This window comes from Hippopotamus amphibius, chromosome 9, assembly GCF_030028045.1.
Source record: "Hippopotamus amphibius kiboko isolate mHipAmp2 chromosome 9, mHipAmp2.hap2, whole genome shotgun sequence".
In the NCBI taxonomy this organism is placed as follows: domain Eukaryota; kingdom Metazoa; phylum Chordata; class Mammalia; order Artiodactyla; family Hippopotamidae; genus Hippopotamus; species Hippopotamus amphibius.
In genome coordinates, this window is record NC_080194.1 from 13,803,293 (window position 1) to 13,813,156 (window position 9,864).

The 9,864-nt window shown below is 41.4% G+C and overlaps 1 non-coding gene across 1 annotated transcript; it reads left to right on the plus strand.

Annotated features, from left to right (window-relative positions):
• Positions 1 to 1,828: 1,828 nt before the first annotated feature.
• On the plus strand, positions 1,829 to 1,934 carry LOC130829586 (small nucleolar RNA U13). Its single transcript, XR_009047609.1, has one exon. It is a non-coding gene; the product is annotated as a small nucleolar RNA U13 (small nucleolar RNA).
• The last annotated feature ends 7,930 nt before the right edge of the window (positions 1,935 to 9,864 follow it).

The following is a 9,864-nucleotide window of genomic DNA, read 5'->3' on the forward strand; positions in this document are numbered from 1 at the left end:
CCTGCCCCTCAGTAGTGATAGGCTCTTGGACTGGACCCCTAAACTCTTCCAGCCTCTGCCTCTGAATTTTAACGTGGGAATAGTAACAGCTCCCGCCTGACAGAACTGCTGCAAGATTGAAATAAGTTGACAAACATAAAGGGTTTGGTCCAGGGTCTGACACATCATAATGGCTCAATAAATGGTCTTCCCATCCTCTGAGATGCTGATGTGCAGTCGTTGCAAATAATGTTTTCTCCCAGTCTGTAGCTTGTCTTTTCATCCTCTTAGCGATATCTTTCACAGAGCAAAAGGTTTTAGTTTTGATTGTCTAATTTATAGATTTTTTTTCTTTTATGGATCGTGCTTTTGGTGTCATGTCTAAGAACCCTTAGTCAAGCCCTAGATCCTGCAGATTTTCTCCTAAAATTTTTATAGTTATGAATTACTTTCCGAAAGGGCATTTTCCCTTAAATATAAAAGAAAGACATACCTATCGTAGACCATTTGGAATATAAGGAAAAACTCAATGAGGAAAGTTAAAATCACTAGTAAAACCAACATCTAAAATTACATTTGGTAGTAGATGCGAGGACCTGCAACTTTAATAAAAATGTCACCTCTTTTATAACGGGGAACCAGAGCCCTCCAACAATAAACTGTGCTACTGAGTACCAACCGGAGTGCTGATGGACGGTGCCTTGCTTAACGCCAAGATCAGGTGGGGGAGTTGCCATTCAGAAAAGACGAAGAACTACTGACCCAAACAGTGAAACATGTTTATGAACTGCAGCTGTTAGTCACAGGCTGTAATTGCCCCACCAGATAAAGAAGCTATTTAAAAGAGCAGGTTGCTATAGCTGAAAAGAAACAGAAAATAATCTTTTTGGAAATCACAGGATTGTAACTAGGGGAATGTCAGGTTTGAGGGCGGAATGGATCTTTGTGTATTTGCTGGCTTGGAGACGGACAGGCTGATCTGGCATGAAGACGGTCCAGCCTTGGCTGCTGTTCTGTTTTGTTGGAGAGTAATTGGTTGAGGATCCCTTTTTCAAGTCCTGGCATGTGGGAGCGTCCAGGGCTAGAATCCTTCCAGCCTACCCACTTCTGATTCCTGGGCACCTGGAACTCTGCCTCCTGTCCCACCCCGCCTCACCTGCCTGACTTGTCAGGTCAATTGGTAACTGCTGTGATCAGAGCAGTGCCCTCCATTAGTACATACCTGCCCTGCCCCCACTGCCCCACCTCTACAGAGAAGACATGAGCTAGCCTTAAAATAAAGCATTAATATTTCAGAGGCATCCCTCCCTATCCTTCACTGCCAACCTTTTGAGAAGCTGATACTTTTTAAAACTTGTATTTATTTACTTATTTTTAATTAAAGTATAGTTGATTTGAAGCTGGTAATTTTTGAAATGGCATTTTGAGTGAAAGAGGTGAAACTTGCTATTTAAATTGTTTAGTGAAGTTAAGAAACAATCCTGAAGTGGATTTGGTCAGTCTAGATTTTCATATACCAAGTCTGCACCCGGTGGAACATGGTATGAAATACTTGACTATATACTTGCAAAGAAAATCTTATTTCTTGATTACCAAGTGAGTATCACTGTTGTTTGTGGAATTTGAGGAATCAGGTAAAACCCCAGGATGGTGACAGACACAAAAGATTTCATAAAAAATTTATATTAAAAGATAATTATGAAAAAAAAGATAATTACGTGGTGAAAATTGCAATCGAAATGTTTATCAAAAGAGAACTGGTTAAATGATAATACATCCATTCAGAAGCTCAACATTTATTGCCAAGGAAAGGTGCCTACATATATAGAGTTTAAAAAGCCGGTTATTGATCCTTCTGTAGCGCATGAGCGTGATGATTGGGTGTTCATGCAGTCGTGTGACACGCGCCTCCCTCCAACCTTGTTACGACAACCTGGGCATTCCCTGAGGTGAAAAAAGAGCAGGAAAAAAAAAGAAAAGGGACTTCCTTGGTGGTGCAGTGGTTAAGAATCCCCCTGCCAATGAAAGGGACATGGGTTTGATACCCGGTCCGGGAAGATCCCACACGCCGTGGAGCAACTAAGCCCTTGCGTCACAACTACTGAGCCCACGTGCTACAACTACTGAAGCCCGCATGCCTAGAGCCCATGCTCCACAACAAGAGAAGCCACTGCAATGAGAAGCCCAAGCACTGCAACGAAGAGTGGACCCGGCTCACCACTGCTAGAGAAAGCCTGCATGCAGCAATGAAGCCCCAAAGCAGCCAATAAATAAATAAATGTATTTTAAAACAGAAAGAAAAGAAATGAAAAAACGGAAAGAAAAATGAAGAGAAGAAATAGAAATTAAAAGTCGGTTATAAATTAACAAGTAGAATTCGATCCTATTTTTAAAAGGCCGTTGGGAAAGAGATACAGTGTTCCCCTTTATCCATGGGGGATATGTTCCAAGACTCCCAGCTGGATGCCTGAAATGGTGGATAGGATTGGACCCTAGATATACTGTGTTTTTTCCTGTACATACATACCTGTGGTAAAGTTTAATTAGGCACAGGAAGATATTAATGACAGTAACTAATAATAAAATAGAATAATTATAACAATATACTGTAATGAAAGTTATGTGAATGTGGCCTCCCTCTCTCAAAATATTTCATTGTACAAGTTTTCTGTCTTAACTCAGCACTTACCACGCACTGTGCCCCTAAGTTTTCCAGTTTGAGGGGCAACAGCAAAACTAGCACAGATTTCTTTTTCCTTCTTCACTATTTCCTGGATAGAAGATTCATTCTTACTGTAGCTCTTAGCACGTGATTCTTTTTTCTTTACGTAGGAAATCGAGAACTTTCACCTTTTCACTTAAAGGAAGCACGTTATGGCTTCGCTCTGGCAAATCCGAATTGCCAGCATCTCTACACTAATGAGCTCTGGGGCCATTATTGACTAAAATGCGCACTTGGAACACAAGCACTGCAATACCTGGCAGTCGATCTGATAACCAAGATGGCTACTAAGTTACTGAAGTGGCGGGATTTGATGGACAGAGAGGTGATTCACATTCAGGGTGCGGCAGAGCTTTGCGCACAATTTCATCAGGCTACTCAGAATTTAAAACTTATCCATTGTTTACTTCTGGAATTTTCCACGAATATTTTTGGTCTGCAGTTGACCATGGATAACTGAAACCTTGGAAAGCGAAACCTTGAATGGGGGTGGGTGGGTGGGGGTACTTCCGTATACTGAGAGAATATTAGCGGTAATCTCTGGGTCATTCAGTCATGATAAATTTTCTTTTCTTTTTAAATTTTTTCCCTGAGTTTTCCAAATCTAATTGCGTTGAGCTTGTATTGACTTAATAATCATAAGGGAAAAAAAAAAAAGAAAGAAAACTAATTCCCAGCAACGGTCATAAGGTGTCATGTTAAACAACTGTATATGTAGTTTACAATTTTATTTAATAGTTTTATAATATATTATGAAAGCTCATAGTTAAAAATATTCAAAAAGGATGAGTATAAGATGAAAAGTAAGAATCTTCTCCTTTGTGAAGCCTCAGAACCTCCTCCACATGTAGCTACTGTCAACAAAACAATATATTTAGAGGAGAAATTGAATAGACAGAGCAGATCTGGAATACGGAAGCTAAAATGTGAAGGGGCACCCGGAAACCTTGAAGAGAAGTGAATGAAATTCACCAGCCTGATGCTGGCCAGCCCCTAGCCCACTCTCCGAACATTCCCTTATAATCATATTGCCCTTCACATGAGGGAAATTACCCTCTTTACACTTTGAACACATGGGCTCCTACAGACACTGACACCCAGCCAGGCATGCAAATTAGCATGGGCTCTAAAACCCAGATGAATCAAGTCAAGTTTGAATTTCATAGTACATTGGGCAATGAGTCACAGAAGCAGCAGACACTGCTCCTAGGTGTGTGGAAGGCTCTTCCCTCTCTCCCGTACCCCCCTTTCCCAAATTTGCTTATTTAATAGTTTAATAATTGACGCCTCCTCATCCCCCATGCTTTAGCTTAAATGTCACTTCCTCAGAGAAGAGACAAATGGGCTTGGCTAAATTGGTATAGCTCCCTCCTTTATCCTCTACCACCATCGGTGATTGTATCCTTGGGAGCACCTATTACCATTTGTAATTTTTTATTTTGTGTATTTATTCCTGACCCCTGCCTCCCCCTTCTCCCCAGGTTGTAAACTTCACAAGGGCAGGAACCTTGTATGTATGTGTGCATGTGTGTATTCAAACACTGGCTTTGTTGAGTCAGCTTTTAGCCCATAATAGGCATTTAATAAAAGTGTTAATAAGATGGAAAATTTTCCAAGTTCATTTTTGAGCTGAAACTCTAATTTTATAAATGTTTTAGACAATGGCTGACCCTTGAATGGTAGGCTGTTCATTTCTTCATTCAGTCAATCAACAGATTTTTATTAAGAGCCTAGTATTTGCCAGACCTTGTGTTAGGTGCTGGGGACAAAGGTGCCTAGCAAGGAAGACACATAAGATGCAGGCAAATATGATCTAGGGAGACATGAGCTATGACATGGGTAGTAGAGGGTTTTAGGGAGGCATTGAGTTAGCAATTTCCTGAGCTTTACGAAAACCACAGCTGATTTTTTTTCTCCACCCGTCACCCTGTGACATCCATTCAAGCCCAACAACTTCATACCCAAAATGTTGACTGGGGTTATCGTGTATCCATAAGTTTATATAGAAAAGATTGTAATCAACTTTTTAAACAGAGACTAAACAGTGTTTGCCAGTGACACCATAATAAATGAGTAAGAAACCAGAGGGATAGTTTTAAAAACTATCTTTGCAAAGTGGGGTTTTATAAAGTGCATTCTCTTTCTCTTTACTCCATCCTTTCCTCACTCCCGCCTTCCTACTTTCTCTCTCACACACAGCTCAGACACAAGACGTGGAGAAGCAAATGTTTTCTGACTCGATGACTTCAGCGGATTAGCGCTCCTTTGAAAGTGATATTGTTACAGCCATAACGTGTTTATGTGTAACACAGACATCTTTATGTATAATGCAGACGTGTCTGTGTGGGGAACATTAACATCCTGGCCTTGTCGTTTAGTGAGGTAGGAAGTTCAGCCTAGAACTGGAGATTCCCAAAGCCTTGGGAAATCTTGAAACAGGAGGAAGGGAGCAGGAGAGAAGAAGGGAGATTATTAAGGGTTATTTCTCTTTTTTTCTAACCCTCATGGGCTTAACTCCTACTGGCAGAGAAACAATCCTTTTCCAACACAGCTGGGGTGGTTGTCAGGCAGAGGTATCCTTGCTGAGGATAGCAGTCATCCAAAAAAGCGTCAGGCAATTAGAAGATGCTGGTAAATCAGAGAGACACCACGGTGAGAGTTCCATTTTCTAATAACCTGATAGCAAAACATTTATTTCAGATTCTGACACTCCGTTCCCAAAGAAACAAGTTAGAAGGAGTATTTTTTCATAATTTTCTTTATATATTAAACTGTATCCTAGAAATTAAATTTGATTTTAATATTTTAAAACACTTTATTGTTCTTTGTAAATTATGAAAGTTACCCAGGCTTACTGTAACAAAATGAAAGAATACAAAAGTATATCAAGTAAAAAGTTAAAGTCTAGCCCTCTCCTCTCACTCCCAAAAGCAGCACTGTCCAATAGAAATATAATGTGAGCCACATATATAATTTAAAAATTTTTAGTAGTCACATTAAAAAAGTAAAAAGGAACAGGTGAAATTAATTTTAATTGTATATTTTATTTACCCTAACATACTCAAAACGCTGTTACTTCAACATGTAATCAACATTATCAAATTATTCATGAGTTATAAAATTATTACTGAGATCTTTTCCATTATTTTTTTACCAAGTCTTCAAAATCCGGTATCTGTTTTACACTTACAACATCTCTCAATTTGGATGCTAAATTTTCATTGAAAAACCTTCATCTATATTGAGATTTCCTAAAACATACAGTTGAAAAAGTAGATTCACATATCCAAGTTGTTGCAGACATACTTAAAATTTTTCCAATAAGTGAATGAAGTACCAGTTTTTAAGTTAAATGTGAAATAATTGAAATTAATTTTAAAAATCTGATTCCTCAGTTGCACCAGCCACATCTCAAGTACTCAGTAGCCATATGTGGCTAGTAAGTACCATACCGGACTATGTAGCCCTAGAGGGAAGTGCTACTCTGAATTTGGTGTGAAATGTATATTACATATATCTGGATTTCATTTCAGAAAAATCATGCTATATATTTTACTCAATCTAATTTCTTTCAGTTAAAGTTATATTTTGGATATTTTTCCTTTTCTGTATGGATCTGCCTTTTTTATAACAGTGGTGTAGTAGACTTATTTAACCCCTTTCTACTAATGGGCACATAAGTCATTTCTCATGTTTTTCAGTTATAAACATCTGTGTTTGCATATTATTCTAGTATTTCTGGAGGATACATCCCAAGAATTAACTCTTCTGGGCCAAAGGGTATACATCAAAAAATTTGAAAGCTAATGCCCAATCACCCTGCCGAATGGTTAGGCCAAATTTTATCCTACACTCTTTGCTGGTATTCCTTGCCAGCATCTGCAGATGCTCCAAATGCCAGAATCATAAAACATCGGACAGAAAAGATCTTAGGGATTATCTATTCCATTCCCTTTATTTTACGGACCAGGAAAATCAAGCCAAAGCTGTGGGAAGAGTCCATGTAGCTTATTTGTGGCCAGGCTGGGACCTGAGAAGCTCTGTTTCTTGCCCTCCATCCTAGTCCTGGCGAGCACGGAGAAGGCTGGTTGCGCCTTTACGGGCATCCTCGGGAAGGTCATCCTTCCTCCTGCTCCCTGCGCTGTGTCATTATCAAACCCGTGCCGGCGAGACCAGCAGGCCTTTCAATGGAGCATCACACAGCACCTCAGTAAACAAGCAGCAGGAGCCAGGGAGACTTTCCTTGACATTTGTATCCAAAATTGAATTCAGTCTGCTCAAATGCTTGCTACAATTTCAAGAGTGCCTTTCCCGCCTCCCTTCTGCTGAGCACAGCCAAGTCATAGACTCAGGCAGAAGGAAAAAAAGGCGAGGGGGGGTGGTGTTTTGTTTCATGCAGAAATAAACTCCACTGGTCAGCAGTTCCTGGCCGGCTAGCTCAGAAACACTGTCTTTAATAGGAGTCACTTTGGGAGGGCAAAGGCAGAAGGGCATGAAGGTCTTTTGGGGGGAAGGTGCTTCCCTCTAGCCACCCTTGAGCTGGTGGGGCCAGTGCGATGCTAGAGGTATCTCACGTGCCAGCAAGATGGGCTTCTCCCGAGGACTCCTTCCCTACAGTTTCCTACAACTTTGCAGAGCTCATGAACACAAGTGCTCTCCCACAGCGTCCTTGCGCAGTAGGCACCAGGCTCGAACGTGCATTGGTGGCAAGGGGCTAGAAACCATCTCTCCTAACTCCATCTCCAGGACGCTTCCCTCTTCCCCCATCGCTCAGACCCCAGTCCCATCACATACCCTGCACAGCCACCATGGGCCTGGTTCCTCTCCCCTCCTCTGTTGCCCACATCCCCAGCCCAACTTCATTACAGGCATTAAAAACAAGAACTCATTTGCTTATGCTAACTCATTTATTTAAAAATCAATTCAGATCATCTTAATTCTATTTAATTTTCTTTCCTTTCCTGTCATACACCCCTTTTTCCTGCCCATATATAACACTGTCTTCACATATGGGCACCAAAAAGCCAAAATCCAGATACAACGCTCCTGTTTTTGCTATGTATTGCCAAATAGTTCATACTCCCACACTTGGTGATTCCCTTTGGCCCTGGTTTTTATTTTTCTTATGTTTCTTTATTGTGGGAAGAAAGGAAACCGATATCACAGTAGGAAAAGATGGAGGATGGGGAGAGCACAATAGCAAAACAAGGATTTATTTCATGCTGTTTTAGCAGGGCACGATAAGGCTTTTGACTGTCACCCTGGGCACAGCCTCACCCCCTAAATGCAATTCATCAGCAGGCCTTGCCTGTACAGTATCTTTACCTCTGCAGTCTCTCTCAAGTCCACACATTTCTTTCCATTTTGACCATCTTCACCCTAACTCAATCTTCCCCCAACAGCTCCACTCTTGCCTGTTTGGTGTATGTCCCACACTGTAGACAGAATGACTGAGAAGGACTTCGAAGCCTCATGTTAACCCCCGTAGGGAATCATAACAGTCACCATCACCACTACTTTTAATGCTGAATATCTGTCATTTAATCTTCACAACCTTAGAGGTGAATAGTATTATTCTCATTTGAGAGATGAAGCAATTGAAACACAGAGATGTATGTGATTTGCCCAAGGGCACCTATCAGTTAAGTGGTGGAACTAGCTGAGGAACCCAAATCTAAAAGAATTATCAAGAAATAATTAATATTTACATGTGGCAATGGCAGAAGGGTCACAATCAGGTGTAAATTTTTGTACAGACCCCACGGGATGGCAAGTGAGTTGCATTTCACGGATTGATTGGGAGTAACTGCCTGGGCTGCTGGGTTGAGTAAGATCCTAAGGCTGCATCTGGGCTCAGTGGGAAACTGTGAGGGATGAGAGATGTCTGCCCTGGGCCCAGTGGTGGCTGGAATGGGAGTGTATTTGTTTCCTAGTGTAACAAATCACCACAAATGTAGTGGCTTAACACAACACAAATTTATTACCTAATAGTTACTGAGATCAGAAATCCCAAGTGGGTCTCATTAGGCTAAACTCAAGGTGTGGGCTGGGCTGCACTCCTTTCTGGAGGTTCTTTCTAGTGGAGAATCCGTTCCTTGCCTTTTCCAGCTTCCAGAGGCTGCCTACAGTTCCTGGTTTGTGGCCGCAGTCCAGGAACTGCATCCCTCTCACTCTGCTTCTGTCCTTACATCTCTTTCTCTGACTGACCCTCCTCTCTCCCTCTTTCACTTTTAAAAGGACTCATGCGATTACATTGGGCCCACCTGGATAATCCAAGATAATCTCCTCATAGCAAGACCTTTAATTTAATCATTCAACATGTCTGTTTTGCCATGTAAGGTAACAGTCACAGGTAGCAGGGAGTAGGCGTGGACCTCTTTGGGTGGCCATTATTCTGTCTGCCACAGGGAACAATGGCATCCTGTGGTGTGAGTGCATCCTTGGAACCAGACTGCAGCCCTGTAAGCACAGGAGCTTCAGTCTGATTTGCTTCTGTATCTCTCACTTCTGTCATACTATATGCAAACCTCTGATGAATAGATGAGCTGATTTAAAAAATACACAAAATAATAAAGTATGTGTCTTAGGAGTGTAAGGAAATGCTGCTATTTTTAACATGGAAATCTGGAGGAAACCTTTAAAAGACTTTAATGGGGTCCCCCAGTTTAAGCAATGCCAAAACGAATGGTGGTTAAACTGAGGTTAACATGAAGCCGACCTCAGTGCTGAATGCATTTTTGGGTTGGCCAGTTGTCTTAACCAGTTTGGGCTACTATAACAAATTACCATAGGCTGTGGCTTATAAACAACAGAAATTCATTGCTCACAGTCCTGGAGGCTGGAAGTCTGAGATCAGGTGACAGCATGGTCCGGTTCTGGTGAGAGCCCTCTTCTAGGATGCAAACCACTGACTTCTCATTGTGTCCTCACATAGCAGAAAGACAGCAAGCTAGCTCTCTGGCCTCTTCTTATAAGGGCACTAATAGCATCTCTGAGAGCTCTGCCCTCATGACCTAATGACCTCCCAAAGGCTCTACCTCCTAATACCATCACATTGGGGATTAGGATTTAAACACAGGAATTTTTGTTGTTGGGAGTGGGGGCACAAACAGTAAGTCCACAGCGCGAGTCTTTTCTTGACATTGCTGTCTTTTAACTGCACC